The sequence below is a fragment of the Corvus moneduloides genome, chromosome 1, assembly GCF_009650955.1.
Source record: "Corvus moneduloides isolate bCorMon1 chromosome 1, bCorMon1.pri, whole genome shotgun sequence".
In the NCBI taxonomy this organism is placed as follows: Eukaryota; Metazoa; Chordata; class Aves; order Passeriformes; family Corvidae; genus Corvus; species Corvus moneduloides.
Window position 1 is genome coordinate 2,987,634 of NC_045476.1, and position 15,121 is coordinate 3,002,754.

Genomic DNA, 15,121 nt, shown 5'->3' on the forward strand with positions numbered 1-15,121 from the left:
ACAGCAGAGCACTTAAAAAGCAAAACTTGTCTCTCAGCACTGCTTTTGAGTTTCCAGTGAGTTGTTTTCCTCCTTCTGACTGTGCAATGCCCAATGCAGACTTTCACAGGATCGTGGAATGACTTGGGTTGGAAGGGACATGAAAAATCATCTGTTTCCACCCCCCACCATGGGCAGGGACACCTCCCACTATCCCAGGCTGCTCCAAGCCCCATCCAGCCTGGCCTTGGACACTTCCAGGGATGGGGCAGCCACAGCTTCTCTGGGCACCCTGTGCCAGGGCCTCCCCACTCTCACAGGGAGGAACTTCTTCCCAATCTCCCATCCAGCCCTGCCCTCTGGCACTGAGAAGCCATTCCCTGTGTCCTGTCCCTCCACCCCTTGTCCCAAGTCCCTCTCCAGCTCTCCTGGAGCCCCTTTAGACATTGGAAGGGGCTCTGAGGTCTCCCTGGATCTTCTCCAGGTGAACACCCCCAGCTCTCCCAGCCTGTCTATGAACTTATATCTCATTTTGGTCCTGATTTCTGTACCCTTACAAAAAGTAACCACCCTACAGCTGCTGACTGGGATCCTCACCAGCTGCTCATTCCTCTTTAAATTTGTCCCTGCTTCTTGGGCAACTGGAGGGAAGTGTAGAAGCAACATCCCACCTTCAAATTAGGGTAATAAACCGTTCTCCAGCCTCAGCATTCTTCTCACTTCCCTTTCAAGTCACTGGGAGAATGATCCCATGAGAGACATCCAACTCTCTGGAACACATTATTAATTGTAATGATTTGACCTCTGCTGGCTGCAAAGGCAGAGCAGGGTGACTATTTCAGTAAACACCCCCACTGTGGATGTTATAAATAGTCAGGCACCTCTCAGTTTGTCCAGTTCACTGCTCCAGCTCCTAAATCTCTTCCAAATTATTGCAGTACTTTTTTTCCCAGCCATTAATGTCTTGTCTGCAGAGCAGAGAAGGAACAGCCTTATTTTATGCTTTGTTGTGAAACAAACAAAATATAAATAAAGCCCTGGACTAGCAGCTGGAGTTAATCCAGAATGAAACACTCGGCTTAAAATGGAATGTTTAAAAGGCAGCATTTAACCCCTTTTTCATTAACAATATGTTTCTAAATAAATCAAGGTTTTAAAACAAGAGAATTATTTTGCTCTCAAAATGTCAAAGTTAATATCTGACTTGTAATAAGTATTTCACACTTCCTTCATTTTTTTTAGACAATTAGGAAAACTGAGTGTCACCCCTCTTCCAAATACATTTTGCAGTCATGTTACTCTCTGCCAAAGAAGCTCGTGCCCATTTCTAGCTGTATCAGATAGAACAGAATGTCTGCAGCCCATCAGCCTGACAGAGACAATAATCAGTAACAAAGAAGAGCCCAAAAATCTTTCTTTGAATCTTTAGTAAATCTGAAAAATCCTTTCTCTATTTTGTGCCAACAAATCAGTGGTAGATTGAGGTCCAGTCTGTTTTTCTTTCCTTCTCTGTTGGCCAAATATCCTAATTTATTTTCTGGGAATAAAGAACTGGTCCGTTGCTACAAGAGTTCATCCTTTTCTGCATTGCCCAATAAGTTTACAAATTACAGAAAACAGCTGAATTTAAATTGTTCCCTAGAGAATCAAAGCCATGTGACAGAAATGGCAGTGAAGATTCTGATTTTTGGGAGAACAAAAGATGGATGTACTCTAAATAAACCTGATTGGTGATGAGGATGAGTTGGATGATTAACAAGACTGATATTGGCAAATATAAATACCCAATGTTGTTCTCAATCAGAAGTTGCAGAGTGCAGAGTAAGCAGTGTTTTAAGAAAATGAGGTTTTAATGCAACTTTTCCAGGAATATTTTCACAAAGAAAACAGTGGAAGCATTTTCAATGCATCTACAGTGGCTGCTCCCTATTTAATCACCTATTTAATTATCCAAGACCTGTGTAGTGAAATCCTCAACTCCTGGTTTTAGAGGCTGCATAAAGGCAAAAAAAAAAATGTGTTGGCTATAAAATGGTTGTAGATGTACACCAGCAATTCCAGGGACTACAATCAATGCACCAAAAGTAATTACAAGCCACGAGACACAAAATTCTGGGAATTGCAGCAGTCCCTGTCTGGCATTTTTCTCCAGAACCAATTTTCTGGAGACCTTTCTGGCTAAAAGGATGAAGAAACTGGAAAATAGAGCAAAGCTCAAGACTCGGAAGGAAGTGAAGGAAGGAAATGCACTCTGTATTTCGGAATGCTCATGAATAATTTATACACAAAATAATGTGGGAATGGATGTGTTTGGAAATACAGTAGTGATGTAGATGTCATGGGTTGATGTTTTTTCCCATCATTTCTTCTCCCCACACCCAATTTTCACAGCTGAATTCGGGTCCCCATGACCCCTCTATCAGCAGTGGATGTCAGGCATCGCTTTTGGAGCTTTTCCTACCCCCAACTCTTTTAGCAGCTCTGGTTCTCTGAGCGCTCCTTAACCTGTTTCAACCAAGAAAAGATGATTCAGGAAAGACCAGAATTTTGCTTGAGTCGATCAGGGAACAGGCAGAATTCCAGTGGCAGACTTGAGGGAAGAGCAGGATCACATAGGAGCACGCTGCTGTCAGGGAGGCCGTTTGGGAACTCCAAATATTTAGTTCATAATTAGAGAAAGTGGTTCAGGTTACCCTGCCCTTTGATTTAAATACAAGAAAACAGAGCACAATTGAAGATTTATAGGTCTTGAACACCAGAATCAGAGTGCTCGAACAGGACAGACCTGCATCACTGACAGAGGGGAAAAAAAAGGAAACTTTCCAGTGGAAAAAAAATAAAAGCTCTAATATCCTGTTAGAACTACTTCTGCACAAGGATCAGCACCCTTTTGAATTAATGGAGAATGACAAAGTATTATTGTTCTGAGAAATCATACTAATGTCCCATTCTCAGCGTCTAGAGCCCTGGCATTATAAAGTTCAGGACTAATAAATGTCCTTCAGTAACAAAATCATTTAAAAAGTTCATTTTATCATTTAATAGTTCCAGGAACGCCTCTCTTAAAAGTCTTAAAGTTGTCAGAAAATTGGTCATTTGCTTTCCCAAACACATGCTTATCCACTGCTTACACTGCCCACGGGATTCCAAGAAGATCTGGAATACTTTAAAAGTTACTTAAAAAAAAAAAAAGAACAAAAATAACTTTACAAGTTGATCCAAATCCAATCTTCTTAAAATCAGTTTCTTGTCTTTTTTTTAACTGTTACACAGCCATGTGTTTTTTCTGCCATATTTCCCTTATTGCTTCCTTCACGCAGAAAATTACCAGTGAACACAAGGATGCTTTGGTGCTTCTTTTAGCATTCCTTGCCTTCCTGAAGCTCCCATGAATTTTAAAAGGATCGTGGTACATAGGCAGTGCCCTTTTTGGGCAGTCAGAAGGGTCCTTATCCCTAAAGTCCAAGTGGATCCAAACCATTCCAGGCATGGCTTCGTGGTTAACAAGGCTTAAGTGGAACGGATTTGATGAATAGGAAAGGGATGAGTGGAATCCCTGCTGTTAAACCTTTGCTTAGGTGGTCTTTCGATGCAGCTTAAAAGCCCAGTCCTTGTATAAACGACTGCTTCTCTTCATCACTGCAGTTCTTACTGTCTTTGGAGACAGTTTATATTCCAGGGTGGGTTTTAAAAGGAAAGTTGTGGTATTCCAGGGTAGATGGATGGTGTAAGTGCAAGCAGCAGCTATTCCTTTAATGCTCCTTCTGCTGGGAAAATATGAACTCTTGTCCCTTGCTTAGACTAAACACTGGCCAAAGTTATCTTCTCAGTGCTTGAGTGCTTCCAGTTTTCCATTTCACATCCTCATCTTTACAGCTTGCAGTGGCAAAATGAGTTCAACCTAAAGAAACTTCCCAGGACTTTGGCAAGGTCCTTCTAACAGCAAAGAACGCTCTGTGCAGATTCGAGGGTGCTGGGTGCCCCCCTCTTCTGTTTCATCCAGAGGTTTCCCCTTCAGCAGCCTGATCCTTTCCCACCAGGGCAAAGTTAAATCCATAAGTGACATTGGTATTACTCTTCACCCAATTCCAATTATACAAAGGAATAGCCAACCTATACAAGCAGAGCTTTGTTCTCGAGCTGGAGAGTCTGTACAGGCTGTGCAGGGATTTCAGGGAGTCTCCCCCTCTGGAGACATTCCAAACCCACCTGGATGCATTCCTGTGCCACCTGCTCTGGATGGCCCTGCCTTGGCAAGGGCTTGGACTGGATGGTCTCCAGAGGTCCATTCCAACCCTAAGGATTCTGTGATCATGTGGAAAGGAGAAATTTGAATGCTAAAGAAGTTCAATATATTGAGCAAAGGGCAGTGAAGAGTCCTCAATGTGTTCCTTTGTCACCATGTGCACCCACAACTCCTTCATGGGGTCCTACAGGGACGTTACCACCCCTCCTTGGTCCTGAAGTTTCTGTAGCTGGTGTAACCCATCCCCTCCACATTTCAGCTCCTATCAGGACTGCACAGTTTGTAGCATTTGTAGCAAGCTGGATGAAAATCATCATCAAATATCTCGTGTCTCTGTGGTGCGATGGGAGCAGAGGGCAGAGAGCAGAACCTCAACATCACAAGTGAGAGGGAACTTAAACACATCCAGAGGTGCTGTTTGTTACTTAAAGCACAGGGGGACAGAATGATGGAGTGGGTGAAGAATTGCAGAAGAATTCAGGAGAGAGCATTTCTAGCTGATAGTCCAGAGGACGAACTTCTAAAAATCATCTCACCCCTACATTCTGCTGTTAACATCCTGATAAAATGAGGAATGAGTATTTAAGGGTATAATATTCTTATCATTGTCCTCTTGCAAGTCTTTCCAGGCTAAGCATCTTCTGTTGTGAGCAAACAAAATTGAATAAACTGTGTTTTTCCCAACTTTCATCCTTGTAAAGCTACTTCAATTGCCAACAGTTAGAAACAAGCAATAAAATGGTTATGCCTGTAATCAATATTCAACAAAAAGAGCATGTAAAGAATATGTATAAAAATACATATTAAAAACTCACTGCTTGTCTAGATTTACTGGAGCTGCTTGTGCGCTTCAAGAGGGAGAAAGAGAATCTGTGTCACAGCAGATCTACCACTGACCCTCTCTTTGCTACAAGAAGTCGCATTTCATTAAGTTTTAATGTTGCAATCATCTTTACTCAGCCAGGAGGATAATGTGTTACTGCATGCACTTACATTATCTATGGAGTTATTTAAAAGCAGCACGCTACCTTTATGTATCACCATTCCCACACCCCTCATCTTTATCTTCAGCACAAGGAAGAAGTAAAAAGTGGGAAGAGAAAACTGAATCAGGTCTTAGAGGGAGGATTCTGTGTGTAGGAGGCACCTCCTGCCTGCCTGAACTACACCTGAGCTCATCAGTGTAATATTAATTTATCTTTTCTCAATTTCTACTTAATATATTCGAGAGTCCAGGATTAAAATCCTCTCATCCTAAAGCAGAACAAGGCAGATGACTCACATTTTAAGAGATCTGTGTCTCTGCAATGACTGGGAAAACTGCATAAGTTTATTTGCTCTAAACCATAGACATCTGATCTTGGGGGAAATTAAGCCTACAGGGCAGAAGGGTGTTGTTGATGGTCCCTCTGAAACTGGGAAACTCCCTCTGAAACCCTCTGACCTCCCTCTCTGGGCCATGGGCAGCTCAGTGTAGAGGTGATGCACATCACATAAATACATGGGGGCACATGATTGGTATCTCATGTGTTTTTTATTTCATTAAAAATGTGGATTATTTCTCTTTTTCCCATCTCAGTATCCTGTTTTGGGAGAAATTGGATGTCTGTTAAACTCTTCTGGTTTCCTGAGCATCCTGCAGGCCTGTCCTGAGTCAGTTGTGGGGTGCTCAGAAATTCTGCTTGTGTTCATCCAGCACATGACACTCTAAAATATATCGGATTTTTGATAGTAATGGAAAACTCTTGCCAATTTAAAAATGGAAAGGGTATGGTTGTGTTCTGTGTGCTAGAAGAGGGAATTGGAAGCACAACACATGACCCAGGTTGTTGGCTGTTGGACTGCACAGACCTGTGCAGTTAAACACAGGTGTAACCAGCAGCAGGATCAGGACTTTGCCTGCAACAAGGTGTGGAAAATTGTTCACATTCTTGGCAATGAATATAAATATAAATATAAATATAAGTATAAATATAAATATAAATATAAATATAAATATAATATCCTCGAGATTCTCTTACACAGAAATGTGATAAACTTTGATGGTCCCTCTAGAAGGTGGCAATTTGTGCTACATTTATGGTAAAATATTTTACACATTTAAAGCCTCATTTTGTTGATTTCCTGAGAGGAAAATACCAGAAAGAGCAACTGAAAGGGAAATGTCTGTGACCTTTTAAATTCATATAAAATTATAAGCAGTTAAGAGAAAGATGTGGCAGGATAGAAAAAAAAAAGAGTGGACAGAATGATCAATTAATTGTGGTTATATTTATTAAACCTCATTTGGTGAGGTATAATTTAAAGAGAAAGGAAGAGGATTCATCTGACCAAACGAAGAAGTCTGCAAAGTTTCACAGGATATTGATGTAACAGCTCCTGTGGGGTTATCACTTGGATCACCTCTCTGTGAGCAGAGAGCAAAAGGAGCTTGGAGAGCAGAGTTCCTCTCACAGAAATGTAGATGGCAAATGCACATTAGGTGATTTGCACCTTAATGGTAAGTCTGTAAGAGGAACTCAGTGTGACAAGTTCAGCTGTAAATGTCATCACTGAAGATTTCTGAAGTCAGTTATGATTAGTCCCAGCTTCTTTGCAATTTTTCCAAAGCCAAATAGCAAATATATCTGAGAACTGGAAGAGCTACACCGAAATGTGTGAGTGGAATCAGATCCCATTTCTTCAAATTTTAACTTTAATCCACTTTAATAATTAAGCACAGAAATTAAATCTCCTTTTGAAGGCCACCCCCCTGCCCTTATTTCCCTATGAGGGCTGTCCTTGATCTGCTTGGATTGTTGATGCTCTGGGTGAATAACCAACCACGAGGAGCTCTGTGTAGAGGCCTTGCTTTGGCTTTAACTCTATTAAACACCACATTTAATGATCCTCTGTGCAGAAGCTCTGTGAGATGTGGGAGGAAGGAACAAACGAATTCCTGACTGCTGATCAATAAAGTGTAAATTCTGAAACCATGACGTGGCAACTTTTACAGAGCACAAAATCCTTCTTTTCACTGAGATTCTCTCTCAGCTTTTCTTCACCCAGCCTTTTGCATACAGGCTGCTGTGGGCTTGGCTATGTGGGACTGGACTGATTTTGCTCTAACTGGGGGAGCTCTGAGTGTTTTTCTCTGTTTATAAATGGAATAAATTATTTCTCTGCTGCTCTGATCTCATTATGGTACCTGCTTGAGCAGGAAAGTAATTTTGGAATACATCTCCCTTCTGCCCTTGACCCTCATGGTCATGATGAAGCACATCTTCAGTCCTCCCCAAATCACCTGGCAAGGGATGCTGGTGGTGGCAGCTTCAAGTGCCTCTGTGCCAGGAGAAATTCAGCTTTCAGGACTGCTTATCCTTCACTGAAAGTTATGTCCCATGTTCTACAGAATGGATTGGGTGTATGGCATGGAAATGGAGCAGGGAATTTCTGTCAGCCTTCCCATTACCTCTACCAACATCTAAAACTGCACTATGATGTAATTTCAATTCCTAATAGAGCAATATTAGCCATTATCCTTTAGTTTAAACACTATTAAAAAAAAATCACCAAAATAATAATGCAATAGTGTGTATATGCAATATTATACAATTAAAATTACATACATGCACACACAATGATTGTGATTTTTTTGTCATCAAAAGTTGTTATCTCTTAGTTCACTCAGTCCCAAAATACATTTTGTGGAAAAGGAACAGCTCCAGCCAGCGACAGACTTGAATTTTATCTTACCATGCCTCAGCTGCCAAAGAGCCAACACACACTTTGTTCCACAGAGTTTGCACAAGTCATAAGTGCTGTTATAGAAAATCAACACAATAAATACTCCTTTGATCAACTATTGGAAAATGATGGAGTTACAGTCCATGGAGTTCTCCTTGCCAGCATTTTGAAGAAATCAGCAATGCTTTAACATCCAGAGAGCAGCTGGAGTGTGAGGAACGCCCAGCACACTACCTGGGAGAAGTGGAGATGGCTGTGACAGAAAGTTGGGAGGAAATCACAAGGATATGAGGAGTTAAAATGCCTCTTTTAAACCAAAATTAAAACATGCAACATGCAGCCTGGAAAAATGTGCAGTTTCTAAAGAACTCCATCAGAAAATGGCAGGTACAATGGGATGGTCTGAGCCAGCAGAGACAGATGTTTGTTTATTTTTTATGTGTATGTAGGGGGTAAATATGTTCTGCAGAGAGATATATCCATCCATATGTATACAGAGAGAGCCCGTGCAAGTGGGAGATACTGTGAAATAGGAGGTAGGACGTAGTTCAGAAAAACAGGCAAGTCCCCACCTTCCCACCCGTTTGGAAAGTTGAAGGGTCTGTATTTTCACCACGTGGAAAATCCCTTTTTCTTTTGTCCACCCAGGTCTCTCAAAGGGTCTCCCGTGTGACTCTTAGTGTCCACTTAGGTTTTTCAAGCAGTTTCCCTTAGGTTTCCAATCCCCTACATCCACATGTGTAACTCCTGGGTGTGGGGATTATTTCTATCACCTCTTTTTACTCTGCTTTCACCCTTAATTTAGGAGGATAACCCCCCTTGTCCCTCTCTCCCCAGTTAGCAGTTCAGGTTCTGTGAACCACTTCCTGGAGATGTTCATCTCTCAGCCCTGACTGCAGAAAACACCTACAAAGTGCTGCTTCACTTCAGCCAGTGCTGTTCCCCACCCAAAAGGATAAAATAACCATGAATTAAAATCATTCCTATCTACAACTTGCAGCATGACTATTCGCTCTGGCATGTGAATTTATTGTCATGATAATGGCAAACTCTGCAAAACATGCAATATATATTTGTTATTCATATCTTTAAAATATTAGCTGGCACATACACAGTTTAGTAACTATGGCAACACTGATAAATTTGAAAATAATGGCTCTTATTTGCTTTGTACAGAAAGGTCAAGGACTGAACACTTGGAGCACAAACAGGAAGAGTCAATTTTGAGGATTAACTGCTGGAATTGGTGGTGTTAGCATTCCCCATCCTGGTAACATTCACCCCTGGACACAAGGGACCCATTAGGGATTCAAAAGGAAAAATATCTCTTGAGTAGCAACCGGGAGGCATGAAATTTCCAGTTTCTATGAAATGTTCGATTTCCTCTTATTTTTCCCTTGACCTTTGAATGATTTAATTTTTCTTAAAATCACCCTAATGACCTTAAAACTTTCCCAGAACTGGGATAATAGGCTATAGTATGACTCCACACATGGACAAATATTGACAGAGAACATGCACATAGGAACTTGCTGTGAGCCCTGCTAGGCCTCCACCCTAATTGTTATTGCCAATCCGTGTGGCAGGCTTTTTATCAGAGAATTAAATACCCTGGCATTGCCTCATGCTGAGCAAACAGGGGCTGAAAACCCAGGAAAATAGATCTGGATGGTTTCAGTTTGGACATAACCTGGCTGTGCTGAAGTCTGTCATTTTATGTGATTTAAAGCCAATATCTAAACTGGCTTTAAATCAAAAACTGGCTTTAAATCAATTGTGCTAAGGAGGAGTGGGTTCTGGGCCTGGAGCAGCTTAACTAAGAAATACTGCACATTTCCATGGTTTTTCCAACTTAGATCAGGGACAATTTGCCATCAGCAGGATTTGTCTGTGCTTGAGAGTGCTCAGGGTGCTGATGGGAGCGGAAGAGCTCTGAGCTTTGGGAGAGCTTCAGCTGATGCAGCAGAACAAAGGGGCAAAGCCCTGGCACAGATGGGCTTTGCCAGGATCTGGCGTAATTATAAACCAAGAGAAACAAGGCACTGCCACTTGGCAAACAAAGGTAGGGTGGGAATGCAACCAGGGCTCCAGCTGGACTCAGTCCCAGAGGAAAAGGTTTTGGTGCAGCAGAAGGTATCAACCCCTCAGAGCAGGAATGAGAGAAATTCAGGCTGGGCACAAAGAATTTCCCTGTCACTTTTCGTAGAAATCACAGAATTCCAGAATGGTTTGGGTCGGAAGGGACCTTAAAGATCCTCTCATTCCAACTCCTGTCATGGGTAAGGACACCTCCCACTGGAGGGAAAGTTCTGATGGATGATTGAGCAGGATGGGCAAGGCCAGTGTCTTCTCCAGACCTGCTGGGTAAGAAGCAGGCTATCCTGATGGATTTCACAGGATATTTTGGTAGCACATGTAGGGGCTGTGAAAATGTGGAGATCCTCTTTTCTGCAGTGATAAAAACAGGTGAGAGTGCTCAGCTGCTTTCTAGGGAAGGCACAATTAATCCAACCAAGGTTTTTATGCTTATTTTTGTGTTTGATTGCAGGGTCTGGAGGGTGGGTCTCTTCCTAACATTCCTCTTAGTATCCATCTGAGCAGAATTGGCCAATAACTCAATTTCCCACTGCCTTCCCAGTGCTTTGAATCACCAGGGATGCAGCTGAGGAAGAGGAGCAGCTTGTAAATCCCTGTCACACCAGAATTTTTCCTCTGCTCCCAAGCACACACGTGCTGGATCTTGTGCTGGCTGTAGGAATCTGACACATCAGACAGATAACATATGTTAGTGTGAGCTCTCATTCCCCAGCCTCAGGAAGTGCTGGAATGGTCCTTTGAACTGAATTGCAGCTATCTCATGTGCTTGGCCATTTCAAACACTCTGTGTGTGTGTAGCACAATCTTTTTCACAGATTATTAAATTAAAAAAAGAAAAAGTGGAAGTCATCTAGTCTAATTTTGTGCATATTGGTGTTTCCTAAATTAACTTCTGTTGAATTAGTACTTGTTTATGAGGGGAAAAAAAAAATCCAAATTAATTAAAAATACCCCAGAAGTCAAATTTTTTTGTATGCCTGAAGTCCCTCATATCCCAAAATGAGTAGTTTCAAATGGTAGCTAGATCCACATTGTTCAAGAAAGACATTTTCATCCAAAAATATGGACTTCAAAAGGTAACTTTAGAGCAAAATTATATTTTATTGCTGCTTTAGCCTTGATATTCTTTTAGTTATAACCTCCAGTCTTATTCTGATTAAATAATTGCCAATCAAGGTAATTTTTGCACAACCAAGAGAGAAGAAGAGTTGTTGATTTGTCATCATTTTGCTTTTAAATAAACACATTAAAGAACTCTCTGGTCACTTAAAATGACTTCCATTTTTTAACTGCTCTTGTAGGTCCATTTTTTGCTATGTTTTGAATATTATTATAAATGTTTGATCAAATTGTGTTTTGTTGGTTATTATGATGATTTTAATGGAAGGTCACTCACTGTGGATTACACTGTGACATCACGGACTACTGCTAACTGACAATTGCTTGTTGAAAGCACTAATTACTCCTTTCTTGACCAAATTTATTTAGTTTTGCCATGACACAGGTCACATGTTTCCAGAGGAATAGGGTGGGTTTTGTGACACAATTTGTAAACCTGCCAAGGTTTAACAACACGAATGAAGAGGGAAAAATAGGATCTTTTATTTCTTACACCTCCTAAACCCAAGAGTGAAGGGTGTGATTCCTGCACACACATCAGTAAAAATTAGTAGGAGGGAGCCCAGACCCACAAAAAATATCCATATGGTGTTTCCTGTAAATGTCTGTACTCCTCAAGTGAGGAATAAAATGAAGCGCGTTGAGTAGAAAATATTTCCTTATTTTCCTTATGGAAAATATATCTTGGGGCAGAACTGATCCAAGACAAATTGGAAAGGGGAGAGCACTTCCGTGGGGAAAGAACTACACCTGGTGAGGCTGGTTATTTAATCTGCCTTTCCATTCAGCTCCTAGAGAAGGAATAGCCAGGCATGCAGGAAATCAGGGCTGAGAAAATTCCCTATGGAAAAGCTGGCTTTGGGGTTTGGCTGGAAGGTGCAGCACTGGAGTGATGCAGTCTGAGGTGACAACAGTGCAGAAGTGACAAAGGATTTCTCTTTTATGCTTTCCTGAGGTGGTGGGTAAAGAATTCCTGCTTGGGGAGTTCCCTCAGCCTCATCAGAGTGGTGCTCCAGCCCCATTCCCAGCTCCATTCTCTTTGGACACACTCCAGCCCCTCAATCTCCTTCTTGTGTCAAGGCGCCCAAAAATGACCTCAGGATTGGAGGAGTGGCCTCACCAGGGACAATCACTTATCTGCTCCTGCTGGCCATACTATTTTTGACTAAAAGCTGAGAACATTTCATTGATTTTCGTGGACTTTCGATGCAACCCATTCTCATTTTCTTAAATAAATAAGGTGAATCCCTTGGGATCTCAGTGCCAGCACTGAAAAGTTGCTTTAAAAGTACACAAAGAAGTTATTAATCAGTGAAATAATGAGGAAAATGCCATTGCTTTTGTTACTGTTGGAAGTTTATTTATTTAAGGTATTTTTAAGCAATGATTTAAGTTCCGTTTTGTAACAGCAGTCTCTGAGCTTACACAAATATGTGTTTTCATCCAAAATAAAATGTCACCTTCTGTTCCTGAGGAATGTGATGGATTTTGGGAGAAAGAAGTGACTGTGTTTTGTTTGGACAGACATGAACATCATCTAGCAAAAGAAAAGCAGATAAAATCAGCCACAGAATGGTGTGGTGAGAATTCCATTCATCTTTAGTTTGAAAAATTTCAGATATTTGGGGCAAAACATTTGCCACATACCCAAAGACATCCAAACTCAGTCTGTGAAGAGGCAGCTCGTGTTTTTGAGGCTTCAGGTCCAACTCTCCCACTTAAACTTCCACAGTGAAGTCTCTTGTCTCCACCAAAGCCTGGTCCTCATCATGATGCTGATATTCAACCCTCAGAGGAACCGGGCTTCTTGATGATTCCCCCATCCCTGCTGGGCTGTAAGGTCTGTGATTAAAGTCCCAAGGCAAAGGAGGAGAGGGATTTGCAGCCCAGGAGAAAGGTTCTCAGGCACAAAGAGGTTTGGGATGACACTTTGTCTGACTAAAGAGGCCCTAACTTTGGTGTAGAAGCAATTTGTGCTTCCTTGAGATCACTTCAAGAGAGGTACTGAGTGGCGTCCTTTCAAATGAAATATGAAATAACTTGCAAGCCTTTTATTTATATATATATATATATATATACATATACACATATACATATGTATATGTATATGTATATATATATATATTTATTTCCTGTGAAGGAGAGAGGTCTCTGAGTGTGACATGCTCCCTGCTACTCATGCTGTGAAATTCAACCTCGGTGACATGATTCAGCTCTTTCTGTCAGCGTCAGGAAGAATTAAAACATTTTCAAGCTGATAAAGACTGGAGAAAATGACCTCAGACCACGCAATCCTCTCACACCTCTCACTAGGTTCTTGCTGCTGTAACATCTACAGTAAGTTCTGAGTTTTGGAAGGGGGGTTTTGAGGGTTTTTTTCTTCAGAATATTCATCTTGCTTGGAGTTGACATATCAGATTATAACTGACATTGTAATTTGTATATTAACACTTCAAGGTCTTCTGATTTTGAATATTACTTTAGTAAGTTATTTTTCCTCTAGTTTCTCCAAGGAACTGCTGGTGAGGAGTGGCAGAAAAAGCAGGAATTCCCTGCTGAAAAGGATCTGAGTGTACATCCCCCTGCTAAGAGCTGGCATCGATTTCCCATTTGCAGATACAAACCCTGAAAAAAGATGTGCAGGAGGAAAAGGCAATGTCCTACACTTGCCCTGCCACCTTTGCTGCAGAAGGACATTTGGGATTGCAGCAGAAGGACATTTGGGATTGCAGCAGAAGGACATTTGGGATTGCTGCAGGAAGGAGAAGTGGTGCCTGAGACCCTGTCAGTGCCTCCCATGGCAGCAAATACATCCTGGCTCATTCCTTGTACAAGGCAAGCAGCCCTGGGGGATGTTGTACCCCTTGCACGAGATCTTTTGGAGAACCCCACAAATAGGACTTTTGATGCCTCTGCAGAAGTCTGAGCCTTGAAGCATGTAGTTTGTTGTTATTATTACATTAATTCTTCATTGTTAATACTGGGGTGGGTTGGATGGGCACCAAAGCCACTCTGTGACTCCCCTCTTCAAGCGGATGGGGGAGAGAAAAAGTTCATGAGTTGGGATAAGGACAGAGACAAACCAGGCACCAAATGCACTCCCAGGCAAAGCAGACTCAGAGTCAGAGATATTAACTGAATCTGTTATCAACAAACCCAGAGCAGGATAGTGAGAAGTAAAATAAATCTTATGAACACCTTCCTCCCATCCATCTCTCCTCAGCTCTATCTCCTCATCACCAGGGGGGCAGGGAGATAGAAATGGGGTGCTGTGGTCAGTTCATCACAGATTGTTCCTGCCACAGAGGAGCCAGAGTCCTTCCCCCGGCCCGTTGTGGGGTCCCTCCCATGGGGGACAGCTGATCTCCACACGAGAGCTCTTATCTGCCTCATAATGAGGTAAAAAAATATTCCTGCCTTTCAAAATGACATGGAAAGTGAGGCACTAATGACTGAACTGTCTGACCATGCCAGAGGTAGCCGAGTTTGAATCACTGATTTATGGCGAAGGCTGCTTCAGTCACCCAGGCCAGGAGGGGATTCTTGCTCAAGGGGCAGAGGGGGCTGGGGGTAACACGAGCTCTGCCTCCCTCCCCGAGAGCCCTGTTGGCTGCTGGAACTGGCCTGCTCTGAACAAACACTGCTGAGGAGGAGTTTTGACCTTTTCATCTGCTGTTTTGTCTCCCACATAACATTACTGTAGGCCTTGCTTCTGTCCTTTTTTTTCTTCTTGACAGATGGTCTGATACAGCTCTTAATTCTTGACAGCAAAGAAGCAATATATATTTCTCTTTCCTCTATTTCTTAATTTATTTTACAGTAGCAACAGAAGTATTACTGTAAAACTTGTTTTAATGGTACCCCTGAAATCCCAAGAATTAAAGTCAATTGAAGGAGAATATATGTGATATTTTATTATGATGTTAAGGAGTCTCTCCCAGGTTAAGCAATCTG